This window comes from Stegodyphus dumicola, chromosome 11 (assembly GCF_044657685.1).
Source record: "Stegodyphus dumicola isolate Sdum_Otavi_A_Nest chromosome 11, ASM4465768v1".
Classification (NCBI taxonomy): Eukaryota; Metazoa; Arthropoda; class Arachnida; order Araneae; family Eresidae; genus Stegodyphus; species Stegodyphus dumicola.
This window is the reverse complement of record NC_140778.1, coordinates 136,488,426-136,506,371: the sequence shown is the minus strand read 5'-3', so window position 1 is coordinate 136,506,371 and position 17,946 is coordinate 136,488,426.

Sequence of the window (17,946 nt, the reverse complement as noted above, 5' to 3'; positions counted from 1 at the left end):
TTCAAAGAATGTAAAAAGACTTCTAAAACCCCTGATTCGGACTCCAACACTCAATGCCAATGATTTAAAAATTTCGGAGTTCCTATGGTTCAAAACCATCTACCTCCACATCAGAATTAATAAAAGCGAGCAGAAATAAGAAAAATTTGGCATAAGTGATTTACTTGATGCACACTAGAGGGAGCCACAGGCTCGAGAGAGTTTAGGGATAGAGATGAGAAATAAAAACTTAAGTTTCATAATTTTTTTATAAGTTTTTTGGTTTTTAAAATTTTTTTGTATTTTATATTTTATACTTTTTTTGGTTTTTTATAATTTTATATACACAGTACAAACACTAAAGCAAAAAGCGGATAGGAAAGATTTTACGATTAATAGGCTCATTGGCATGTGGCTTGTGTTAGGGAGTGCAAATAATTATAGAGATCGCGATGAAAATATTCTTAGGCAGATTTGAAATCTGCGGGAGATGTGATTCTTAAGTAAACAGATTGATAACTTTGCTTGAAGATCTTGATAGTGGTTGCAGAAGATGTAATAAGCAATTATATGGCAGCTCGCTGAAGAGACGTCCTTCCTTCATGGCGCGGGAGCTGGAACTGCCAATGCCAATGATTTGAAAATTACGGAGTTCCTATGGTTCAAAACCATTTACCTCCTCATCAGAATTACTAAAAGCGAGCAGAAATGAGAAAAAATTTTGCATAAGTGAATTACCTGATGCACACTAGAGGGAGCCACTGGCTCAAGAAAGTTTAGGGATAGAGATGAGATAATAAAAACTTAAGAATCATAATATTTTTTAAATGTTTTTAGGTTTTATAATTTTTTTGTATTTTATATTTTATACTTTTTTTTGGTTTTTATAAATTTTTTTATACACAATACAACACTAAAGCAGAAAGCGGAGAGGAAAGATTTTAAGATTAATAGGCTCATTGGCATGTGGCTTGTGTAGGATAGTGCAAATAATAAATATGAACGCGTTGAAAATATTCATAGGCAGATTTTAAAAAATCTGCGGGAGATGTGACTCTATGCGAACAGATTGATAACTTTGCTTGAAGATCTTGGTTGCAGGTAGAGATGGTAATAAGCAATTATATGGCAGCTCGCTGAAGAGACTTCCTTCCTTCCTGGCGCGGGAGCTGGAACTGATGTTGAGAGGGCGTGTCTTGCCCTTTTAGATGGAGGGTAGATGCCGAACTCTCGGCCAATCACGGCTCAAGGATCAAGGATCAAGGAAGTGCAATTTACGGAGTTCATAGGCAATTACGCCTTTACCTCCACATCTTCAAAGGAAATTTAATCATCCGAAAGAGGGTATTGTCAAATAGGGTAAAAATTTTGATAAGCCGAATGACTTGGAGTAAGTGCCTTCACACTGAGTCAAAAAAAGGCAAAAAACTCAGAAGGTCTTAATTTTGCGCCGAAAAAGGGCCAGAATAATTTAGATAGGGGCAGCCATATAAATTTTGACTAGAAATATAAAAGGTGAAGTTTCCTTGAACCTTGATAATCATTTTCTTGGCATACGTCAGATGAAGGGCACGCAGGGGAATTCCGATGCGCGCTCTTCGAGGTGGGGGGGGGAGGGGGGAACCTGTTTACAGGTCGAAAAAGTGGTTCAGTCAGTGATCAGCTGGGAGGGAGAAGTTTCATTTTATTTTTGACCGCTAGTCATTGCGGTTTTTAAAAGCCAAAAAGGATGCTGTTAAGCGCCTAGGAAAGTTCCTTCTTAAAAGAAGAGAGAAGTTAAAATTTAAAGAATATTTTTCAGTTTTAGAGGGAACTTTTTCAGTTTTATTTTAGTTGAAAGATGATAGTAAGTTAAAGCAGTCCTATTTGACTGTGATGTTTCTTGTTAAAGAAACGTTAAAGAGGTTCCTCGAGTTAATGCCGTGTGCATTAAAGAACTTTAGAGGCGGAGGGGGTTAAGGAACGAGAGGTAATTATTCACGTGGTTATCGGTGTGCTCATATCTAGCCCGTTTAAAAGGCAGAGTCGAATATTCCCTATTGAGTACCGCTCTGGGTCTCTTTCGGGAAGAAGCAACTGCAGGATCGTATACGGGTAGCATATGAAGCACAGGATTAGCGACACGTTGAATATTTTTGAAAAATATTTCCGAAAGTCGCTGTATATAGCGATTAATGGGCATAATTTTGAGGTCGTTATGAATCTCTTCGTTCCGTACATACCACGGAGCTTTTAGAATTTGCCGAAGCATTTTAGATTGAAAAATTTGGACATGTTTTCTGTTAGTCAGTGCGCATGGGCCCCATACGGGACATGCATACGTAAGAACCGGCCTAATCATTGATTTGTAGAGCAAGATTTTGTTATCAGTTGACAGGTCGCTATGACTAGCTAAGAGGGGGCGTAGGGCGGTCTTGACAGCTGTCGCACCCGCTATGATTTTGCGGATGTGAGGCTGCCAAGTTAATTTTGAGTCTAGTAAAACACCTAGATATTTGTAAGAAGAGACCCAGGGAATAGGTTCACCGAAGAGCATTAAATTGGGTAAATTTGGGATATTTCTTCGGATGAACATGGTGGCAGCACATTTTGCGACATTAATTTTGATTTTATACAGACCGAGCCAGAGTTCTAAGGTCGAAAGGTAACTCTGCAATTGTGAGATTACCTGGAGGGTGTTGGAGTGTTGAGAAATGATGGCTGTATCGTCTGCGTATAATGCAAGATCGATATTTGGGGCCTTAGGAATATCATTTACATAAAGGTTAAAGATTGCGGGGGCGAGGAGACTTCCTTGAGCCACCCCAGCATAGATTGGGCGGGGAGAGGAGAATTCGTGGTTAACTCGCACGCGGAAACTGCGTCCGGTCAAGTACGAGTTAATAATTTTAATGAGATGAGCCGAAAAACCAAGCCGCATGAGCTTGTAAATAATCCCGTCATGCCAAGTCCTGTCAAAGGCTTTGGCAACGTCTAGATAGACAATTCCAGTTCTCTCTCGCTTACGAAAGCCTTCATGAATGAATTCCACTACACGGAGTAACTGGTGTACCGTGGAGTGTTTAGGTCGGAAGCCGAATTGTTCCGGGATTAGTAAATTTTTATCCCGACAGAATTTATTCAGGCGATTAAGTAAGACAAATTCATAGATCTTAGAGAGAGAAGATAACAGACTGATGGGTCTGTAATTGACGGGCAGGTTTAAATTTTGTCCCGGTTTTGGAATGGGAACGACTGCTGCAATTTTCCAACAGTCGGGGAAATAGCTTCTCCTGAGCATTAAATTTATGAGGACCGTGATCCATACGATAAACATAGGGGGGAAGTTTTTGATCATGCGATTTGAAATAGAATCTATGCCAGGTGCCTTGTCAGGTTTCAGTTTGTCAATGAAAACCATGACTTCAGAAGGGTCCGTCGGCCTGAGTTCTGGTGTGGTAGGTTGTGATAGAAAATCTTTAACCCGTGCTTGTATGCGCCCCTGTGTAACCGGACGGTTACAGTAGGAGTCGTGGTTTGTTGTGAATTGAGTTGCAAGGCTGTCAGCTATGACATTTGCCTTTTCTGAGTCAGTGTAGGCCATCTGTGCGCCATCGGCCGTATGAAGGGGCGGAATGTATGTTTTATGTTTGCGTAATCGGGCGGCTGCGCGCCAAATCGATTTGTCTTCAGTCGTTAGGGACTCAATGAATGTTTTCCACTCCGCTTGTTTTAATAAGCGGGTTTCGGTCCTTATCTCGTTCTGTATCTTGCGAAATTGGGCACGGATATTGGGATCTCGTGACCTTTGCCAAATTCTTCGCAAGTAATTTCGCTGCTTAATTTTGAATTTAGTCTCAGGTGGGAGCCTAGCACCTGGATGTTTACGTGGGTTTGAAGCCGCAGCTCTCGCTTCTTTCAGTAAAGACTCCAAACTTTTGATATGCCTGTCAAAGTCCGAATTGCTGGAAATTTTGATGGGAGGGAGTGAAGTTTTTTCCAAAATAAATCTAAAGTCGTCCCAATTTGTTGAGACTTGCTCCTCTAATTTTGAGTATCGATTTTGAATATCTAGGGATATCAAAACGGGGTAGTGATCAGAGTCCAATTCCTGAATCACTTTTATCTCATGCCGAAAGAATATGTTATAAAAGGCAGCCAGATCAAGAACTGCAGGGGACCCTCTATGAGGGTAAAAGGTCGGGAGGGTAGGAGCAATGATCTGTACATGGTTACTCTGGCACCATGAATTTAGACTAATACCATACCTGTTCCTGTTAGAACAAAACAATGCGGTATGGCGTGAATTTAGATCACCAGCAATTATTAGGTGATTTGAAATATTCAAAATTTTATCAAAATCACTGACAGGAAAAGCTGGCCTTCCACGCGCTGTAGACAGTGGAGGTAAATAAGCTGAGACTATTGTTAGCGGGGAGGAATTTTGAAGGAAAATTTTGATGATTGTCGCTTCCAAAAAATTTAAATCAGGGGTCGGTATCATGTGGTGCTTTAACGAACGCTTCACATAGATACAAGTGCCGCCACAGGGATTTCTGCCCTGTGACACCCTGTCAGTACAATAAATGTCATAATTCCCAATTTTGGGAGTATTCCCTGGGGTAAGGTGAGTCTCTTGGACTAAAAACACGTCAATATCGTGCTCTACAACAAAATCACGAACTTCGTGAATTTTTGAAGTTAAACCATTGGCATTCCATGTGCAAATGGTCAGTTCTCTGATGGTGTTTGAACTGTTATTTATACAATTGAATTTTATGCCGTTGTTAAAGGTTCATCACTGAAAAAACAGAAGACATGGGTCTAAAAAAGCCTAATTAGGTTGAAAGCTCAACATAGCTTTCATAAATATAAAATGCCCTCATTAAAGCATCTGCTTGCCTGAGTTTAGGCATTGCTTTTTTGAAGGCAAGGAGCAGAATATGCTTGTCTACCGCTGGGTTGCGGGAGATTTCAATTAAGCATTTTAGTGTAGATGAGAAGACGTCGTCTGAATCATTGCTACACTCTGCTGTGGCTGACACTGCTGGGGCTGCAGGGGCTTCTGCAACCGGCAGTCTTGGATTCGTGGATTTGAATCCGTGCTCGGTGGTGTTCTTCACCATCTGTGCATAAGATGGTGAACTGACGTTGCTCGGGGGAGCAGGCATGGGACGTCTTGTCTCAGCGTTTGCTGGGGGTTTAGAAGAACCCTGAGAGGGGGCTGTTTGAGCAGCTGCCCTAGTCCTAGGCGCGGAATTTTTACCGCGAGCCCGTTTGTTGCCTGGGTATCGGGGACAAGATTTGTACGATGCTGGGTGATCTCCACCGCAGTTGCAGCAAGTGGCTGGTACATCTAATCCTTTGGTACACTCACGTGCCCAATGGGGTCCAGAGCATCTGACACAACGGATTGGAAGAGTGCAGAGTTCCGAAGAATGGAAAAAGCCCTGGCACCGAAAGCATTGAGTAGGGCCCTTGCGGCCGCGGTAACGCTCAATGCTGATCTCTGTGCCCCACATGTCAGTGACGGCAAACAGATGATCGAGGAAGGGGTGTGGGATAACTTGTAAATATACAAGTGGCATTGGGTGTCTGGAGCCAGGCTGAGTAAGCCGAACGATGCGATGCACTTTAAATCCCATCGCCTCAACTTCCTCTTTGATATCCCCGATTTCAGTTTCAACAGGGAGGCCTCTGATAACAATTTTAACTGGCCGGTCCTGCTTTAAGTCGAAAGTTTTGAACTGGATGCCGGCTTGCTTCATCCAGCGGGTAACCTCCCTGAACTCCAGCTCTGTCTGAACAAAAATTTTGAGATAAGGTCCAGTCAGTATGCTCCGTAAGTTTGGGGCAATTTCTCTCATGAAAGACACTTGCGTCTTCCAGTTTTTGCTGCTTTTGAGATGTATTGCCGGAATCTCAGACTGCGGTGGTGGTGGGGGGGGAACGTTCCGTGCCTGCTCGGAATTAACTCCCTCACTATTACTAGCAGTAACAATTTCTGCTTCATTAGAAGGCTCATTGATTAAAGAATTTTTGATTTTCTCATACTTGTTAGTACTCCTCTCCTTTTTAGGAGTAGCATTTTTTTCGATGGCTGTCAATTTAGAATTTGGAATAGAGCTATTTTTATCTTTAGCGTTTAAAGCCAAATCGTCTATTGTAAGATCCACAATAGGCGCCTTCCCTTGCTTTCGAGCCGCGGGGGTGATAAACCCGTCTGAGTCTATTGTCTGCGTCTTTCGCTTCCGCGATGACGTAGACTGGACTGGTTTCCCCCGCACCTCGTGCGTGGGATTAGATGCCTCGTGCTTGCAAGGATCTTCTGCGGATTGAGCGGCGGCCATCTTGGCTAAGCGCTCACTCTCCAATATATTTAAAAATTCCTCTCTAGTTGAGGGAAGATGAAAAATTGGAACATCTAGAGCATTAGCAATGTCATTTATCTTGTGAAAAAGTGACTTACCCGCCCGGTCGAGTTGATCGTATCCATTAGTGTCCAACGGAGAAGGAGTTCGCTTCATGAAGCTCTTCTGCCTCTGGATAGCTTCAAACTGTTGCTTCAGATCGTAGAACTGTATTACGAGGTTCATGCGCTCGTCATCTGGCGACGCCGATTGCACAGAGGGAGCATGATCCCTGGTCTCACTCATTTCTTCATCAATAACCACATTGTTTTCGCATAAATTCGGAGAATTGCCCTGCGTTGGCGGGAGCTCGTTACACGAGCGACCGTCACCCTCGCTGTTCATCCTCGGAATCCCAATCACGGCTGTTGGTCTCTTCTGTGAGCTGCGAATAGTAGGTCAGTCATCATTCGTACATCAGTCATCACATTCGACCGCTGAGCACCTAGTGACGAGGTCGGATTTCACTGCGCTCTGCTTTCTTTCGAGATCGCTCTCTACCGGAAGCCACTCTTGGATTACTGGATATTTTACTATCGCCGAATGTTGGGTAAGTTATTCTTTTCTTCTTGTTGATCTAGAGTATGCATTGCCGAGCCACTGGTTAGGTTAATTGCTGCCCAGGATGAACAAAATAGATGAGAATAAACTACACAAATACCTAGAGCAGATACGTGGGAGTAACTGCGAATCAATAGACTACGACAATCTTACACTGAGAATTAACGCTTTAGTTCTTGAAGCCGAAAGCCTAACTAACGCAAATATACCTAAAGCTGACCCTAGGATAAATCAGCTACATGAGCAAATTGAATACTTAACTTACATAAACGACACCCCAATGGACGAAATAAATTCTAAATCAGAGATTAGCTCTGCTAAACAAATAAATGAAGCTACTATACAAGCGCAATACCTTAAAACCCCATCTAAATCCAAAAAGGAAGATGATACAAGCAGGCACAAGCGTACCCTTAGTGGGAAAAGCCGAAAAAAGAAAACCGAAATTGATAGTGAAGGTTTCACTTCACCACGAAAAACACAAAAACTTAATAAACCTGAAATAGTTTACCCTCCACAGGAAAACAAATTCGAAATACTAAACCAAGAGACCAACATGGAAGAAGATACAATTGATGCGCCTTTTATATTAGCAAAAAAGACGGCAGGACATATCCCGCCAATTGTACTAGCAGATTTCACTGGAAACTGGGACAAAATAAAATCGGAATTTGAAGAAAAATTACAAATAAAAAACTACACTGGAGATCTCAAAGGAGGAAGACTCACCATTCGTGTCTTCACCCCTGACCACTATAGAATTATAATAGAATATTTGAAGGAAAAAGCAATCCCCTTCCATACATTTAAATTAAATACAAAAAGACCAATAAAAGCAGTAATTAAAAGACTGCCAGCAAATACTGATACTGAAATCCTAAAACAAGAAATCCTCGATATGAACATACCAATCGAAAAAATAAGACAAATTACATCTGTCAGAAACGGAGAGCTAATCAAACTCCCGGTCTTCATCGTCGATGTTAAAAGATGTGAAGACGGAAAGAAAATTTTTGACATCCAAAAACTTAGAGGTCTAAATATTCAAATGGCTAGATACAAAGCACGGCCAGGTCCCGTGCAATGTCACAAATGCCAGCGCTATGGACACACACGGGATCTGTGTCATTACACACCAAGGTGCCTCAAATGCGCACAATTACATGAAATGTATTTATGCAAACAGAATAAGGAAACTGAAAAACCTACTTGTGCCCTTTGCGGGCAAGAACACGTATCTTCATACCGTGGATGTGTTAAAAACCCGGAAAACATTAAGAAAAAATTAGCCGCCGAAAAGGCCGAAAAGGAAAAATATGCAGGCCTTCCAACTTAACGAAAACGAATTCCCTAAACTACCTGAAAAACCAGCAAAATCACCCATACCTAATAACAGCAATAATAGCCCAAGCAATTGTGACAATATTAATTCCAACAATGAAAGTCAAGAAACACCAAGTTTCTTTACTTGGATTAAAACCCAAATGCAACAAGCAAAAACGTATTTTAAAAAATTTAAAGAAGCAAAATCACTCATAGAAAAGCTAGAAGTCGGCATGGCCGCAATGGATTATTTCATGAACCTAGATTATGAATTTTAAACCCAACCAATTTAATCCCAACCTTATCTCAACTACCAATAGTTTCCTAAAAGTTGCCTTCTTCAACGCAAATGGAGTCTGCAGACAAAAAGATGAACTCCACGCCTACCTAAATCACCATAAAATAGATATAATGCTTCTGAATGAAACACATCTTAATAGCAAAACCCGCTTCAATCTGGAAGGCTACAAAGTCATAAGGACCGACCGCCCAAACAACATCTTAGGGGGTACAGCAATCCTCATTAAAAATCATATTAAATTCACTCCTCTAAAAATAAATACCCAGAATATCGAAAATACTGCTGCACTTGTCTACTCAGGCTTCAATGAACCTTACCTTTTCATTTCTGCATACAATTCACCAAGTAACAACCTCCTCTCTGCAGACCTTGATAGACTGACTGATTATAGGTACCCCACTCTCATCGCGGGGGACCTAAACTCTAAAGATCGTAGCTGGAACTGCAATGTTAACAACCGCAATGGTTCTGCGCTCAGAAATTATGCTCTTAACAATGAAATCAGAATTATTGCCCCAGAATTACCCACGAGATATCACTTTGATGGTCGTGCGGATATCCTCGACATCCTCATCCTCAAGAATATCCAGTCCACACCTTATCTTGAAGTGACTGAAGAACTCTCTTCTGATCACCTACCCATAAATTTCGACTTTTATGGATTCTATCCTCCCCTCATTAAACCTAAATTTAATATGAATTGGAGTATCTTTAAAAATAAACTCATGAATATATCTAATAACAATAGCATGAATACCACTGAAGAAATTGAAAACTGCATAAAATACTTAACTGACAATATTCAACAGGCTATGAATTCTGCAGCATATATCCAAAGGAAAAATAACTACTTCAACCTCCCACAAAATATCATCGACCTAATCCAACATAGAAATAGGAAAAGAAAATATTGGCATCTCTCTAGAGACCCCCGGGACAAAAGAGAAGTGAATTATCTAACACGCAGAATCTCGCAAGAAATTAAACATCATAGATCTGAAAAATGGGATGCTCTACTAGAAAATATTGAAACTCAGCCAAATACAGTCTGGAAAATAGCAAATTCTCTACGCAATAAAAACCCAAACTATAAATACCCTATCAACTATCAAGGTAACATCGCCTATTCCGAAGCTGAAATAGCTGAAGCTATGGCAGATGATCTAAGCAAGATTTTCGACCATCATACTGAAGATACCCCCCAAGATTACACCATCAACAATGAAGCCGAAGAAGTTAAACTTCAGCGCACCAGATCCTATATAAATTTCACTTCCACAGATGAAGTCACAGAAATTATCAAAAATCTTAAAAAGAAAAAAGCACGGGGCTTTGATAACATTAATAATGAAGCTATCCAAGCACTTCCTCAAAACTGCATTACCTTACTTTGCAATATTTTCAACGCCTGCATCCGGCTCTCTTACTTTCCAAAAATTTGGAAACACTCCCTGGTAATAATGATCTTAAAACCTGGAAAAAGCCCAAAAGAAGTCACTAGCTACCGACCTATCAGTCTGCTCCCTACAATTAGTAAAATATATGAAAGAATTATTCTAAGAAGACTAAAGGATTACACAATAAATTTAAACCAAATTGATAATCAGCAATTTGGATTTAAGAAAGGACACTCAACTGCGCACCAAATACTAAATTTAATTGAACATGTTGCAGTTGAATTCCAAAAGAGGAATACTGTTGCGGCATGCTACCTCGATTTCGAAAAAGCTTTCCATCGAGTGTGGCATGCTGGCCTTATTTACAAGCTATCTAAACTTCAAATTCCTACAAATCTTATTAAAATCATCATTTCTTATTTAGAAGATAGAACTTTTCAGGTGAGATGTGGAGATACTCTCTCTAATATAAAAAATATCTACAGAGGACTCCCTCAAGGCTCTGTCCTCTCTCCTACAAATTTCAATATTTACGCTTATGACATGCCAAGTCCAACCTCTGCTAAAATCCTCAAATATGCAGATGACACAGTGATTCTATCTAATTCAATAAACCCGCAGTATGCCATTGATAAACTTGACTCTCATGTTCAAAGAATATCTAACTGGTGCAAATTCTGGAAAATTAATTTAAACCCTTCAAAGTGCTGTATCGTCCTTTATCGCCGATATAAGAAAAACTACCCAATCAATATTAATATTAAAATTGACAATAATTTGATCCCACAAGCCAATAGCTACAAATACCTTGGAGTTTATATTGACAACAAACTCACCTTCAAAGAACACATAAATTACATTTGCAATAAAGCAAATGCCGCCTTTATGGCTATTTACCCAATCATTGGAAGGAAATCCAAACTAAACCTCAATACTAAAAGGACTCTTTTCCTCACTTTAATAAGACCAATTCTTCTCTACGCCGCCCCTGCTTGGGCTACGGCAAACAAAACTAACAGGAAGAAACTCAGCGTTCTCCAAAATAAAATCCTCCGGGCAATGACAAACGCACCTTGGTTCGTTCGTAATAATCAACTTTATGAAGATCTAAACATCCCTGAATTTCAAGATGCCATTCTAAGATCTACGCATAACTTCTTTGAAAATGTTGCAAACTCGCAGCATGATAACATCAGATCTCTCATAAACTACGACCCCACAGAGGAAAACGTAGTGAAAAGACCGCGAACGATACACCATAATACAAAATGGTAACTGTAAATATTGTATATATAATTTTATTTCAACATCTCTTCATTTATTCAAGATTTCACTCCTTGTTTCACTGTTTACATTTCGTGTTGTTTACATTAGCTCAATGTTTATTTTGAAGCAGCAGTATCGCCGGTCAGTACTTGGGAGGGTGACCACCCAAGCACGCAGCGATCTGTGACCTTCCACTGCAAAGACGGACTTGTCAAAGAAAGGACTTTGTACACAATTGCCGTTGGACTTTGCATTTTACTTTGAATTAAGTGCTTTTTACAGAATTATTGATTTTTTACGTTTATAACTCGTTCGCGTGTCATCTCAATTTTATTGAATGCAATTGCAAAACAAGCGGAGTGGAAAACATTCATTGAGTCCCTAACGACTGAAGACAAATCGATTTGGCGCGCAGCCGCCCGATTACGCAAACATAAAACATACATTCCGCCCCTTCATACGGCCGATGGCGCACAGATGGCCTACACTGACTCAGAAAAGGCAAATGTCATAGCTGACAGCCTTGCAACTCAATTCACAACAAACCACGACTCCTACTGTAACCGTCCGGTTACACAGGGGCGCATACAAGCACGGGTTAAAGATTTTCTATCACAACCTACCACACCAGAACTCAGGCCGACGGACCCTTCTGAAGTCATGGTTTTCATTGACAAACTGAAACCTGACAAGGCACCTGGCATAGATTCTATTTCAAATCGCATGATCAAAAACTTCCCCCCTATGTTTATCGTATGGATCACGGTCCTCATAAATTTAATGCTCAGGAGAAGCTATTTCCCCGACTGTTGGAAAATTGCAGCAGTCGTTCCCATTCCAAAACCGGGACAAAATTTAAACCTGCCCGTCAATTACAGACCCATCAGTCTGTTATCTTCTCTCTCTAAGATCTATGAATTTGTCTTACTTAATCGCCTGAATGAATTCTGTCGGGATAAAAATTTACTAATCCCGGAACAATTCGGCTTCCGACCTAAACACTCCACGGTACACCAGTTACTCCGTGTAGTGGAATTCATTCATGAAGGCTTTCGTAAGCGAGAGAGAACTGGAATTGTCTATCTAGACGTTGCCAAAGCCTTTGACAGGACTTGGCATGACGGGATTATTTACAAGCTCATGCGGCTTGGTTTTTCGGCTCATCTCATTAAAATTATTAACTCGTACTTGACCGGACGCAGTTTCCGCGTGCGAGTTAACCACGAATTCTCCTCTCCCCGCCCAATCTATGCTGGGGTGGCTCAAGGAAGTCTCCTCGCCCCCGCAATCTTTAACCTTTATGTAAATGATATTCCTAAGGCCCCAAATATCGATCTTGCATTATACGCAGACGATACAGCCATCATTTCTCAACACTCCAACACCCTCCAGGTAATCTCACAATTGCAGAGTTACCTTTCGACCTTAGAACTCTGGCTCGGTCTGTATAAAATCAAAATTAATGTCGCAAAATGTGCTGCCACCATGTTCATCCGAAGAAATATCCCAAATTTACCCAATTTAATGCTCTTCGGTGAACCTATTCCCTGGGTCTCTTCTTACAAATATCTAGGTGTTTTACTAGACTCAAAATTAACTTGGCAGCCTCACATCCGCAAAATCATAGCGGGTGCGACAGCTGTCAAGACCGCCCTACGCCCCCTCTTAGCTAGTCATAGCGACCTGTCAACTGATAACAAAATCTTGCTCTACAAATCAATGATTAGGCCGGTTCTTACGTATGCATGTCCCGTATGGGGCCCATGCGCACTGACTAACAGAAAACATGTCCAAATTTTTCAATCTAAAATGCTTCGGCAAATTCTAAAAGCTCCGTGGTATGTACGGAACGAAGAGATTCATAACGACCTCAAAATTATGCCCATTAATCGCTATATACAGCGACTTTCGGAAAAATTTTTCAAAAATATTCAACGTGTCGCTAATCCTGTGCTTCATATGCTACCCGTATACGATCCTGCAGTTGCTTCTTCCCGAAAGAGACCCAGAGCGGTACTCAATAGGGAATATTCGACTCTGCCTTTTAAACGGGCTAGATATGAGCACACCGATAACCACGTGAATAATTACCTCTCGTTCCTTAACCCCCCCCGCCTCTAAAGTTCTTTAATGCACACGGCATTAACTCGAGGAACCTCTTTAACGTTTCTTTAACAAGAAACATCACAGTCAAATAGGACTGCTTTAACTTACTATCATCTTTCAACTAAAATAAAACTGAAAAAGTTCCCTCTAAAACTGAAAAATATTCTTTAAATTTTAACTTCTCTCTTCTTTTAAGAAGGAACTTTCCTAGGCGCTTAACAGCATCCTTTTTGGCTTTTAAAAACCGCAATGACTAGCGGTCAAAAATAAAATGAAACTTCTCCCTCCCAGCTGATCACTGACTGAACCACTTTTTCGACCTGTAAACAGGTTCCCCCCTCCCCCCCCCACCTCGAAGAGCGCGCATCGGAATTCCCCTGCGTGCCCTTCATCTGACGTATGCCAAGAAAATGATTATCAAGGTTCAAGGAAACTTCACCTTTTATATTTCTAGTCAAAATTTATATGGCTGCCCCTATCTAAATTATTCTGGCCCTTTTTCGGCGCAAAATTAAGACCTTCTGAGTTTTTTGCCTTTTTTTGACTCAGTGTGAAGGCACTTACTCCAAGTCATTCGGCTTATCAAAATTTTTACCCTATTTGACAATACCCTCTTTCGGATGATTAAATTTCCTTTGAAGATGTGGAGGTAAAGGCGTAATTGCCTATGAACTCCGTAAATTGCACTTCCTTGATCCTAGATCCTTGCAATCCGCATCAACGAATCAGATTCAAGACCTCTGATCACATGACTTACTCCCACGTATCCCTGCTCATTACCGCCTCTCAACTGCACTAGATTAAAGCTCCAGGCACCACTCCTGTATGCTACGTTTTAATTGAACTTTAAATAGTTTTTCATACCTAAGATTACCCTGCTTTGCCATCAAAAGTTTCTCTTACCTAAGGGCACGGTGCTTACGCACCCTATTTTTAATAAATGCAAATGGCTGAGGCCGGATAAATATTGGTCAATACTCTTTGCAGTAAATACCAAAAGTTAGAATGACGACTTGACTTGACTTGACTTCTTTATTTTTCTCTGTTTTATTGAGAGGGTTTTCTGGGCAATTTTTGTCACATGAAGCATGAGTGCCTCCGCAGAGGACACATTTAGGTAGAAGATTTTTCCCTTTATCGGGGCATTCGAACGACTGATGCTCGCCAGTACATCTTAGGCATCTAGGCTTATTATGGCAGGCCCGTTGGGTGTGCCCGAAACGCTGACATTGGAAGCATTGTACGGGGCCCCCTCTTCCTCTGTATGTGACTATACGCACTTTCATGTCCATAAGATATCACGTTCTTACGGAGCTGGAAATTGCTACACTCCGACAAGAAATCGTTGAAGTAGAAAGGAGCATTACTACCTATTACGGAACCATCCGGTACTTATCGGCCAACAGACCAGTCACGGACACGGACTATCATTCGGACATTCTGAAAAAGGAGATCGAAAAGAAGAAGACTCTGCTGGATCAGCTGAGGGGTAAGTTGACTATTGCTCTTTCCCATGCAAGCATTACACAGCCAATCACACAACAGAAACGCAAACCGCGTGATAATTCAGTCAGTGACGACGACACGGAAGGATTCAAAAAACCACACAAAACTGCTAAGGTACCCGTAAATGTTGCACCCAACAGTATACCCACCCAAAACAGCTACACAGCACTCTCGCAACCTGACACTCATTCCACCCAACCCACAACACAAACTAACAGCTCGCAAACACCAGATACAAGACTTCCCCAATATAGCACACCTACACCAATTATGGTTAAGCCGATAGATGGCGCCACACACAACCAGTGCATCAAGATACTCGCTACACTGACTAATGCCACATTTTACGCCAAAATAAATGGAGAATATCTCAAGTTACTACCATCAACAACAGATGATCACAGACAACTCACCACAGACTTACAAAAACATAACATCGAACATTATATCATTACACCCAAGCACAAACGCCCAATTAAAGTAGTTATCCGAGGCTTACCCATTACCACTGACACACATGAAATTTCCACGGAACTCACACACCTCGGATACAATGTATGCAAAGTAGTACAACTCACAAGATTCAAAACCAAACAACCCATGCCACTATTTCAGATACAACTCATGCCAACACCAAACATCGACAAAATCTACAGTGAAACACACCTAGGTATGTTCATTATCACAATTGAAAAATACATCAACAAAAACATTACACCACAATGCCACAACTGCCAACGCTTTAATCACTCATCAGACAATTGCTTCTTCCTACCTAGGTGTGTTAAATGCGCACAACAACATAAAACAACAGACTGCCCAACACAAGGTAAATTAGATAACCCCACATGCGCAAACTGCCAAAAAAATCATCCAGCTTCCTACCGCGGTTGCGAGAAATTCCCCAAAAACAGAAATACAAATAACTCACCAAAACACACTTTTACACAAAGCAATAGCACCCCAAATTTCACACAAGGCAGAACATACGCACAAGTCACTTCCAACAATACACAAGACACTAGAAACCAGACACCCAACACTACATCTAACGCGAACATTTTCACCGACATTTTCTCCACACTAAAAGAACTCAATAATATTTTCGGCCACAATAACATATTTAAATTCTTTTCTACTCTCAAAAATAACTTACACCAATTAAAAGCAGCAGATACACCCATGGAAAAACTATTAATTCTATTTACAATATGTGAGGAAGCCAACATCTTTAACTAAAAAAAAAAAAAAAAAAAACTCTTGAATTTATCGTTAACCTGTGAGTAAAATACACCTGCTTGCATGAGACCCCTCAGCTCTATTTCCAAATTCCAACTTTTGCTCCCATTGGACATCACCACCCACATGACCTAAAGGTTTCAAGATTTCTCTCCGCCCATCGACGCCGCCCTCTATGCCTCAGCGCAGCGACTTTCAACCTAGGAGTTAGCCTCCGAATACTTCTCCCCAAGTGCAGGTATCGTCAAATTATCTTTCAACTGGACTGTATGTCATCTATTGCTTATCATTCACTCTGCCTACAGACCCATAATCACTCTGCCGAACAACTATGCTCACAAAGTTCGAAAAGTGACGCACCCTCGATCGGGATAGGACCCTTCCGTCCAGGCGCCCGTTGAAACGAACCTGCCGGTTCAAGGATGATACATGCGTTTACCATCTGGGTTGTTAGGGGCTTCAATGTAGTACATGGGGAGGGGGGTGGGAATTCCATCCCGCATCCGGACCATTCTATTTATTTTATTTATTGGGATTTTACTTTCTATAAGAGCTTCTTTTATTTCCTCTTCGGTGAAATCAGTATCTAATCCCTTGAGGACGCCTTTTATGGTTTTCTCTGAATTTAAAAGGAAGGTATGGTATGAAATTTCTTGTTTATTTAAATAATCCTGGATTTTTTTGTAATCTTCTGGTTCCGCAACTTTAATGACAAAGTTTTCGCCTTCAATTTTTCCTTCTAGTTTGGATATTTTCATTTGTTCCTTAAATACTTTTCTGCATTCTTTCCAATTGAATTTTTGGGTAATTACAAAAGGAGGTATTCTATTTGCAGTTTTAGTGGGTTTAATGAATTGTTGGTCATTCGTTATAGTTTCAGAAACACCAGAGTTTTGGTTGTTGTCTAAATTTTGGTCTGTGCTTAAGGCGCTAAATTTATTTGAAAGTTGGGTGGGAGGAAGAGTATTGTCTATACTTTCTGCTGAATTTTTTCTTGCTCTTTTGCGCGGAAAAGCGAATTCATTAGATTGGTTGGTTTCTATTTTATTTTTATCATTTTGGCATATGTCGGCTATTTGCTGTGTGATAATTATCTGGTATCTGTTTTCCAAAGTGCCTAGTTCTTGCTCTTTACTATGAAGAGCTGTCAGATCGGTGTCTGACTGAGAATCATGGTTGTTAGCCTTTAAAAAGGCTATTTCTGTTTTTAGTGCAGTGATAGCATTAATTAAATATCCGAGTTCAGAGAGATCTTGGTCATTTAAACTAGCCATGTCGTCAACAATGAGAACTGAAGAAGAGTTGAATAACTGTCTACTGTCACTGTAGGATGTCGACGCGTTAAAGAACCAAAGACATACTTACTTATCATTCAAGTAGAGAAGGGGGAAGCTAAGAAAAAATTCGATCCTGCCTCTAAGAGTTCAGTGGATCGAATGCATGTGCGTATCTGTATCCGTATCATAAGCCTAGTGACTAGTATTCGGCCCTAAAAAGGGCCTTTACTAGTATATGGTTATCATACCCTATTTTAGGGAATCCTGTGAGGTGTTCGTCATCCGCTTAATATGCGGAAGGTGCGTGCCTGACGCAATTTGATGAATCTTGACATCGTAGTGAAGAATAAGCAATTTGAAGGCAAACATATGGCATGTGAGTAGAAAACTGGCGTGGGATGGAGGCAATGGCAAGGGGGTGGCTGTGGCATTTATGACGTAGGAATAAAACATGAAAATTCTGAGTAAAATGAAGAAAATAGTAACGTAAATAACGTAAGAAAATGATAAGCAAAAGTCAATTTTATGTGCAAATTTTCTCATTGGTCCGTGTGGGTCATGTGACCTTACTTGCGGTGGATTTTTTGCTGAGTAAGCCCGTA